Below are 9760 nucleotides of genomic sequence, written 5' to 3' on the forward strand. Positions count from 1 at the left end.
CCCGCAAACGCCCCCGGGCCGCACCACCCCGAGACGCAGGGCGGGCACGGTCCTCCGGCAGACGGGGAACTTTCGAGTCCGACAGAGTCTGAATCAACTTATCCAAGTCCTCTCCAAATAAAAACGACCCCCGAAAGGGAAATTTAGTAAGCTTAGCTTTGGACGCAGCATCCGCCGCCCAAGCGCGCAGCCACAACACACGCCTTGTGGCCACGCCAAAAGCCATAGACTTAGCCGAGATCCGCACCAAGTCATATAGAGCATCTGAGAGGAAAGAGGCAGCCATCTCAATCTTCGCTACCTCCTGATCCACCAGATACCAGTCATCAGACTCTCGATCCAAGACACGCTCCGCCCACCGAAACACGGCGCGAGCGACCAGTCCCCCACAAATAGCCGCCTGGACCCCAAAAGCAGAAACCTGAAAATTTTGCTTAAGAATGTTCTCCAACTTGCGCTCCTCAGAGTCCCGCAAGGCAGAACCGCCCTCAACAGGCACGGTATGCCGCTTGGAAATCGCCGAGACCACCGCATCCACGACTGGCGAAGCTAACGTAGCCCGATCCCCTTCAGGAATGGGATACAGGCGAGCCATGCTGCGCGCCAGCCGAAACGGCGTCTCCGGCGTTTTCCACTGCTCCAGAATAATATCCCGAATATCCTGATGCATAGGAAAAGAGCGGGAAACGGAACGGATCCCCCGTAACAGAGGGTCCCCCACACGCGGAGTCTCCGGCGGCGCGTCCTCAAAACGCAAAACCGAAGAAACCTGTTGAATAAGGTCAGGCAGCTCATCTCTCTGAAAAAGGCGCACCACGGACGCCTCTTCACCGACGAACGGGAAACCCGACAACCCGCCGCCAGCTTCCGTTCCCTCCAGAGGGTCCTGGAATTCCTCAGAAGGGTCCAGGTCCTCCTCCAGACCGACACGTTCCTCCGACCACAAATCTTCGTCCCACGACACCCGCGGACGCTTGGACAAGGGAGGCGGCGGAGGGGACGTCACGCCAGACGAGAGAGGCAAAGCCGCAGGGAGCGCGGAGGAAACCCCACCCCCCGAAACCCCCTGGGCGCAACCGGGACCCCTAGCCGCCTGAAAATAGGCTCTGCATAAAGAAAAAAAGAAATCGGGAGAAAACCCCCCCGAGGGTCCCAAGGGACTCCCTGCCACAGCAGGGGACCCAGCAGAAACCTGCCCCTGCATAGTCAAAACAGGGGGAAGGTCACCTGAGGTGGAAGACAAAATGGAGGGGCCAGACAGAGAAGATGGCGGTTTTCCCGCCAAAAAAGCTCCCTCCATAGCCTGAAGCGGCTGAGAAACCTGAACAGTCTCAGCCGCTAAAGCAGGCAAGCCGGCATCAGCTGTCAAAAAATCAGCTGAGAGGGAATCCTCTAAAACCCGACTGTCGGCGGCTCGGGGAATCCCTCCGTGGGCGGACGGAGAAGACCGGGCTTCCCCACCGTTCCCTGCCGACTCGCGAGGCACCATCGGCGGGGAGCTCTGGGCGCCTGCAGCCGCTGCCGACGGAGCTCCTCCACCGCACCGGCCCGAACACCGCTTGCACAGGCCGGCCGCGAGTGCCTCGCGTCTGGAGCACAATGAGCACTTTTTCCCTTTAGAAGTGCTCATTGCTCCATACGCGACCTAGCTGTAAAAAAGTGCCGGTTAGTTGAAAAAATACAGTAAAATACAGTTTTCTTAAAGGGAAACAACCCTCCAGACCAGCACTACCTCAGGATTTTTTTTTTTTTTACAGAACAGACTCCACAGGCTCTCGAAGCAATATGCCTTGCTTGATTTAGGGGGCAAGGCTTACTGCTGAGGCTCCTCTAAAAAAATGTGGGGAGGTGGAGGAAGTGGGGGGAGGGACCCCGCTCGAGACCCGCCGGGTTTGACACCCCCGAGGTCGGACGAACCCCCAAACAGGGTCCGCCCAAGCTCCGTCCGGCCAAAAACAGGGACAATAAACCCCCTAAACAAGTTCCAACAGCCCTACCAAGGGAGATGGGTACAGATCACATCAACACCTGCTGGAGACTGAAAGAAGACTGAGGGAAATAGAGAAGGGAGGATAGTATATACTGTCCCAAAGTTTTGTTTTCAGTCTCCACCTGCTGGTCATGATTGGATATATACCCATTCGTAAAGATTAACCTCTACTGGTCTGGAGAGTGCTAAAGAATAAAAGCTTTTTTCTTTTCCTTGACAAGATCCGAGATCTCTGCAGAGAACCACTGGGGCTTGTTCTCACCTACCGAAACTTCTGAAACGCTTTCTCCGTTGGTGAGTATCAAGTCCAGTGTCGCCTGATCTCTGGTGGGCTCCAGCACCATTTGTTTGAGTCGTGCCCCTTTTATGGAGGTTAAAAGCCTTCTGCTGCCGCTGGTAGTAGCGGAAAGTGTCTTCCAATCAGCATCAGGCATATTGAAGTCCCCTAGCAGAACCGTGTCCCCGCGTAAAGTGATGTTCTCAATGTCTTTGATTATTTCCATATCCCTGTCTTCCTGCTGTTTTGGGGGCCTGTATACTACACCCAGATACAAGTATTTTTCGTTTCCTCTGGCCAGGTTCACCCAGAGTGATTCCCCGGTGTAGTTGACATCTGTGATTCTGGTGACTTTGATGTTATCTCTAGTGTATAGTGCTACCCCACCCCCTATTCTTCCCTCTCTGTCCCAACGAAGTAAGTTGTATCCTGGTATAGCCATGTCCCATCCATGTGAGTCTGTGAACCAAGTCTCAGATATCGCTATTACATCGAGGTCGGCGTTCGTTATCTCTGTCTCTAATTCTAGAATTTTATTGCCTAAGCTGTGTGCATTAACATACATAGCCCTCCATACTTTATGTTTGCTAAGACCCTGTGTAGAATTTCCCGCCTGAGTTTGAGTGGCTTTTATATGATTGTTTTTACTGTGTGAACTTACCTCGGTCTCAGAAATGGAGTGTCGATTCTCCTCTCCTGGAAAATTACTTACTGCGCTAGTACATGAGTGGGTACCCTCCCCCAACTTACCTAGTTTAAAGCCCTTCAGAGTAGGTGGGCTAGTCGATGTCCGAAGACGTTCTTGCCTCTCCTTGTCAGGTGGAGTCCATCTGGTCCCTGCAGTCCCTTTACTGCCTCTCCACGTGGGATCTCTACGTGGGTCGAGCAGCACTCTGACTTAATGGGGTGGGACAGTAGAGTGGGCAGACTTGATGGGCTATAGCCCTTTTCTGCCGTCATCTTTCTATGTTTCTATGTTTCTTCTACCTGCGTCCTCCTACCATGCCCTCCAAACTGGAAGTCCAAGGTTAGTTTCAATATCTATTTGTTTAGGGTAGGCCATGGAAAAGTAGCCTGCCTCCGGCGATAGTATGACAAGATGAACGAGCAAGTGGATTGTTTTTATTCACTTACCCACAAGTTACAACAGATGGTGAAAGGGGTCCCCATTCACATCTATGCAGCTTTGGGCACGTTGGATCATGTTGGCTAATACTGCTCGCACCTCTTCAACAGTGATGCTGCAGATAGTGTTCATTATGTTTTCCTTGAGTTCATCTAGGGTATGTGAAATGTTGGTGTACACTTTCTGCTTTAGATTTCCACAGATATAAATCACATGTGGACAAGTCCAGGGAACGTGATGGCCATAACCCCTTGCTCACAGGGAGAACACTATCTTTCTGACACCGGTATTAGAGGCGGGCTACTTTTCTGTAGCCCACCCTGTACGTTTAGAGCAACTGGACTGGGACCCTGCTGTGAGTGGTTGTAGTCGGCCAGGAAAAGCTATGTGAGAGGTGGCAGGGCAGGGGGACTAACCCTTCAGGATTTCCATTAGTATAATTCCTTGAATGTTGGGATCGAGCCAAGAATACCCAGCTAGCGAAATGTGAACTGGAGATATATTTGCATCTTAATTTGCAAATAGAAAGTGAACTGTGAACATTGTTTGCTGAGAAAAACCCTAGAGGGGAGAACAGGACCAGGCTAGGCCCAGGAAGGGGGCCGGTGGAGGGGCTGTCTACTCCAGGAATCTAGAGGACAAAAACTATTGATTGGTGGGGAGCAATGACTTCCAGCAACTGTGCAGGAGGAACCAACTAAAGAGCCTAAGGGATCTGGAGACTGAGTGATTCCTTTTTGTATGGAGAAAGGATGCTGGCTTGGTGATGGGAGGGGGTGACCCTTGAGGAGAATGAAGGAGCTGAATCTAGGAGGCTTGTGGACTGATTTCTGGTCAGAGAATTGGGAGCCAAATCAAGGAAGATCATGGACTGATTTCTGATTGGAGGAAGTGAGGCCTGGAGAACAGCAATTGATAGTCCTTTAACACCTGCTTCTTCAATCAGGCCTTTCCACAAGTACAGTCCAGTATTTTGTCCTGAGCCAGTGTCATGTTGGACTGCTATAGCATGTTACCTTGTGTTTTTCTCCTCCCTCCTATATCTTACTTGTTATAAGGATTATATTGTAAGTAAATTTTCTGTCCCTTCTGTTGAAGGTCCACCCTATCTCTGACTTCTATTTAGTGGCAAACCTGGCCAAGCGGGAACCTGGGACCATGTACCCCCTCCTCTGGCCAAAACACCCCCTGTGAGCAGCCATCAGCTCTGTTGGTCCCCCAACTTGGAACATGAAGTTGATGTCAGGGGGTGTGGCCGACAGAGCTGACAGCCACACACAGGTGGAATGCAGACCCGTGACCAATTCAGCACCCCTTACCACCCTCCCCCCCTTGGTATTTCACTGCTTCTATGAGTAACATTCCACTTATTTTGAACTTTGCAAACCACTTAAAAAATTGTGTTTTTTTAATGATTTGCAATATATCAGATAAAATGAAATTTAAATCTTACTGTATTGGCTATTTTGTCTTCCAGTACTTTGCTTTCTTGATTAGCTTACCAGCTTCTTTTACCTTATCTAGATGTTGCTGCTTGTCTTTCTCTTTCAGTGATCTCTTGTAGTTTATGAAAGCTATTCGTAACCTCTTTTTCCTTGCCTTATCAGCTATTTCTTTTGAGAACCACGACAGCCTCCTTTTTCTCTTATTTGTATTTAAGTTCCTAGCAAAAAAAAAGAAGCTTTTTTCAATTTTGCTCACTGCTTTTCTACTTACCCCTGCTATTCCCATTTAACTGATTCCTTGAGGTATTTCCCCTTCTTGACAAAATGAGTTTCACCTGATGTCTAAGACCCTCACTTTTGAATTAACCCTCTGCACGCATGTCCTAATACTGAGCCACATTCTCTGGTGATCACTGCATGCCAGATGATCATCCATTTCTATTGTAACATCAACAGCACTCTTCCTATTCATAAGCCATTGGACCAGTATAGACCCTATCGGCTGCCAGAACAGTTCCCGCTTTACAGAATCCAGTATCTCCCTATTTTTGGATGATACCATAATAGGAATGTTCCAATCAACATCTGGCATATTGAAATCACCTATCAACAGATGATTAATATGGTTACTGTACAATTAGAACTGAACAGAATGATAAATTGATGTTCTTCCTGAATGGGATAGTAGGCCAGTCACTTGCCTGACAAAGACATGGGTGTGTGCATGTTTCTATTTTTATTGATGAGTCTGCAGAGCTGCAGTAAGGTATTCATATAAGATTCATCATAATAAAACCTTATGCCACCTAACTGATATTTCCTCTCTCACTCATCCACATAGGTAAGCCTCTCAGATTCAAGAATCTTTAGTGACATTACAGTTTATACATATGAGGGGCGTTGAATAATTTGTCTTCCTGAGTATGAAAGAAAGTAGCAAGCATGCTGAAACAAGTCTATGCATGTTGTGACATGTCAAGGTTACTCATGCACAGTTGTGGCTCAGTGGGAGTCTAACATTCCAAGAGACAGGATGTTAGGAGAGTCCTTATGCAAATCAAGTAAGAAATTGCTAGATTTGGAGCGCCATTCAGTGATAAAATTTATCACAAAATAAGGGAAAAAGCCACAGAAGTTCCATGCATGCATGGCTGCAGTTTATGGTGAGACTGCCTCATCATCTACAAAGTAAAATTTTGGAGCAAGCAGTTTAAGTAGGGTAGAGTGTCCACTGGAGGGCCTGTGGAAACAACTTCCACAGAAATGTGCAAGAAAGCCAAGGATTTAATTTTGTCAGACAGATGAATTAAGCTCTCCCGAATAGTTGAAGAAATGGGCATCTCAGCAGGTACAGTTTGAAAAATAATGAAAAATTGGGCATGTCCAAGGTTAGTGCAAGATGGCTTCCAAGAATGCTGACACCATGTCAAAAGACTATGAGGCTACAGTGCTGTCAGGAGAACTTGGAGATGCTCCTTGAAGACCAAGTGATTTTTTTTCATTGTTTAGTGACTGAAGATGAGACTTGAATCTATCACAGAAATCCTGAGTCCAAAATGGAATCAATGCAGTGGAAGCACAAGTCATCTCCCACCCCCAAATAGTTCAAGACAGAAAAATCTGCAGACAAAGTCATGGCAACTGGCTTCTAGGTTGATGAAGGACTTTTGCTTCTGGAGTTCATGCCACACAAGACAACCCTAACTGGGGAAAGTTACACAAACACAATGATTGCTTTGAAGGAGTCAATCAAGGAGAAAAGATGAGGAAAATTCACAGCAGGTGTGCTGTTTCTGCACAATGATGCGCCAGTGAACATGTCATGACAATCACAGGCTGCCATCCGAGGATATGGGTTTCAGCAGCTGAACCATCCACTCTACAGTCCTGACCTGGCTCCCTTGGATTATTTCCTATTCCAAGTTTTGAAGAAATCTCTTTATGAACAGCAGTTTTCAAGTGATGAAGATGTCAAGGAAGCTGTGACAACCTGATTTGAAGGGCAGATAGAAGAATTATTTTCAAAAGGGTTAAAGTCATTGCAAGAAAAGTGGATGAAGTTTATGGAGCTATCAGGGGACTATATTGAAAAATAAAACAACATCTTTTTAAACTCTTTTCATTCCTACTGAGGTAAATAAATTATGGAACACCCCTCATATTGCCAAAATAATACAAAGATAAAAGGAAAAACATTCTCTGAAATATACACCCTCACCCTACCTTTACCACATGAGCCACTGCAAATGTCCCAAGTCCTCCAGCTATAGAGGTATAACATTCTTTCTATTAATGCCTAACTCATCCAGTGTAGCAAGATAGGTTTTGCATCCTAATGCAGTCAATTAAATCTTTTGTTAATATTTATTTAGTTCATGCTTTTTTCGTTGGTAGCTCAAGGTGAGTTACCTTCAGATTTTCCTGCCATAGAGAGATCAAACTCAGAGTCACTTTTACAAAGCTGCAGTAGCAAATGCACTGAAACCCTCAGGAATTGAATGAACTATGGTGTATTTGCCGCAGCTTTGTAAAAGGAGCTCACAGTTTGTACTTAAGGTAAATGAGAATGTAATGATTTTGCTCATGGCGACAGAGTCCTTGGGATTCCTTCCCCTGCTCCTCCTCAGTGTGCTGTTCCAAGATTAGGCTTCTCCTCCCTCCTATTATTACATAATCAGCTGCTTGATCATTTTGGCATTGTGGTAGATGCCCTGAGGTTGCTTTTGTGACAAAACAAGATTATTCTTGGTGTAGCTAGAGGAATGCAAGTACACTTTCCTAAGTCAGAATTTTGCATCTGGAACTCTTTACCAGTAAGAAATGCTGCTAGTTTTTGAACATGATCCACAAAAAGGAACAAAGGAATTAATGCTATTCTTTGTGGAAGGAGACAGGAAAATGAGAATAGTTTGCTTCACCAAGGCAGGGGAACAGTGTAACATTGCTCCCTGCCACTCAAGTGTGCTTTCATTTTTAATGTTCCCTTGGTTCATAGTACCTCCTCCCTCTAACCTGTTAATGTGGTGTGTTTGATAATGATTGGATATGTGGGGGTAGGGATGGAGAATCAATAAGGTTTGAATTTTGTGGCTCTATGCTCTTTTTATTACAAAATCCTGTGGTTCACTCTGGTGCCAGTAAATTGTCGGATTTGAAAACGGTGATCGATGTTCAAACAACTTCGTATGCAAATAAGTTTCACAGAGGTCCGCTGTAATCCCATCTGATTAGTTGTAGGAGAGCTACTGACACATGCGCAGAATAGCTATGTCACAGGGATGCATGAGTGTCAATCGGGAAGGTGTAAAACGCGGACCTGACGGACCTCGTGGATTTAAACCCGCATGTCCTTAAAAATCTGAGGTCTGTGCCGCTTGTAGTTAGTTTCTGGCTCTGAAAGACCTCGGTGACAATTTAGCGCTGACGGATCCATCTCAGCATAGGGAGGGAAAAGTATTAGGATCTGTCAGCGCTACAATGTCATTGAGGTCTGTCAGAGCCGCGGACCTCAGATTTTTTAATTTACTGGGGCTGCAGGAAACCAGTTTAAAGGATTCGTTTTAGAGCCACTCCAGCACTAGTCTCTGGCTCTGACAGACCTCGGTGATATTTTAGCGCTGATGGATCCTAATAATTTTCCTTCCCTATGCTAAGATGGATCCGTCAGAGCTAAATTGTCACCGAGGTCTGTCAGAGCCAGAAACTAACTACAAGCGGCACGGACTTCAGATTTTTAAGGACGTGCGGGTTTAGATCCGCGAGGTCCGCGTTTTACCCTTCCCGTGTCAATCATAGGAGTGCCTTTTTGTAGTGTATCATTGGCACATCTCATGAGAGGAGGGGCAGAAAACTTAACAACAAACCAAGCAAATGTGAAAACACAAGATAATACTATATATACTTTTTTCTACACTGCTTCGGCGGGACATATGCAATCAGCAGCCCCAGATCAGCCAGTATACGCTTTTAATGGATGTGCATGAGATGTATCTTTAACACACATGAATAAGATGCGCTCTTTACACATGTGTATATTATACTAGTCTTATAGCCCGTTACATTAACGGGTGCTAGAATATATGTGTGTGAGTGTGTGGTTTTATTTATTTTTCTCTCTCCTTAGCCGCTTTCTGTATTTGTCTTTCTTTTTTTTTTCCTTGGCTGTCCACCACCACCCTTTCTCTCTTCCTTTTTCCTCTCCTGTGTCCTCCACCACCCCATCATTGCTCACCTTATCCAGCAGCAGCCCTTTAATTGATCTTTTTATTTTTTATTTCATTCTTGTCTCTGTTTCCGGGTTCAACTCTTAGTTTCCATTCTTTCTTCTCCTCCCACGCTTTCTGCGATTACATTCTTTTCTCCTTCTAATAATGCATTCCATGTTGCCTGACTCCATTCTTTTAATATTCATACCAGACCATCTTCCTTCCACTATCCTATTCAATTTTTCCCCCTCCTTCTAGTTTTTCCATTGCTGTCTCCTAGTTCCATTTCTGCCTTTTCCTTCAGCCTCACCATCTAATTTCTCATCCCTTCCTCATTTCTCCTTATCTGACCCTTTATCCTGGTCTTTCCTTTCCCCTACTAGAGAATGACACGGTGACAAAATTCATCACCGTTCCCGTCCCCACGGATAACCGCGGGAAATAATCCCATGTCATTTTCTAGTGTCTATTTCAACCTCGGTCCTTCTACACCAGCATTCTTCAAAGCAAAGCTTGAGGGTCAGTGGTTGAGGCCATTCATGCTCTGATTCTTCCCTCTCTCCTTAAGGAATGACATGAAGATGGTTTCCCGCGGTTATCCATGGGGACGGTGATGAATTTTGTCACCGTGTCATTCTCTATCCCCTACTTCATTGCTTTTTCTCCATCTTATTCCTCTCCCCCTTTCCTTACCTCATCATCATTATTACCCCCAAG

The sequence above is a fragment of the Geotrypetes seraphini genome, chromosome 5 (genome assembly GCF_902459505.1).
Source record: "Geotrypetes seraphini chromosome 5, aGeoSer1.1, whole genome shotgun sequence".
Classification (NCBI taxonomy): Eukaryota; Metazoa; Chordata; class Amphibia; order Gymnophiona; family Dermophiidae; genus Geotrypetes; species Geotrypetes seraphini.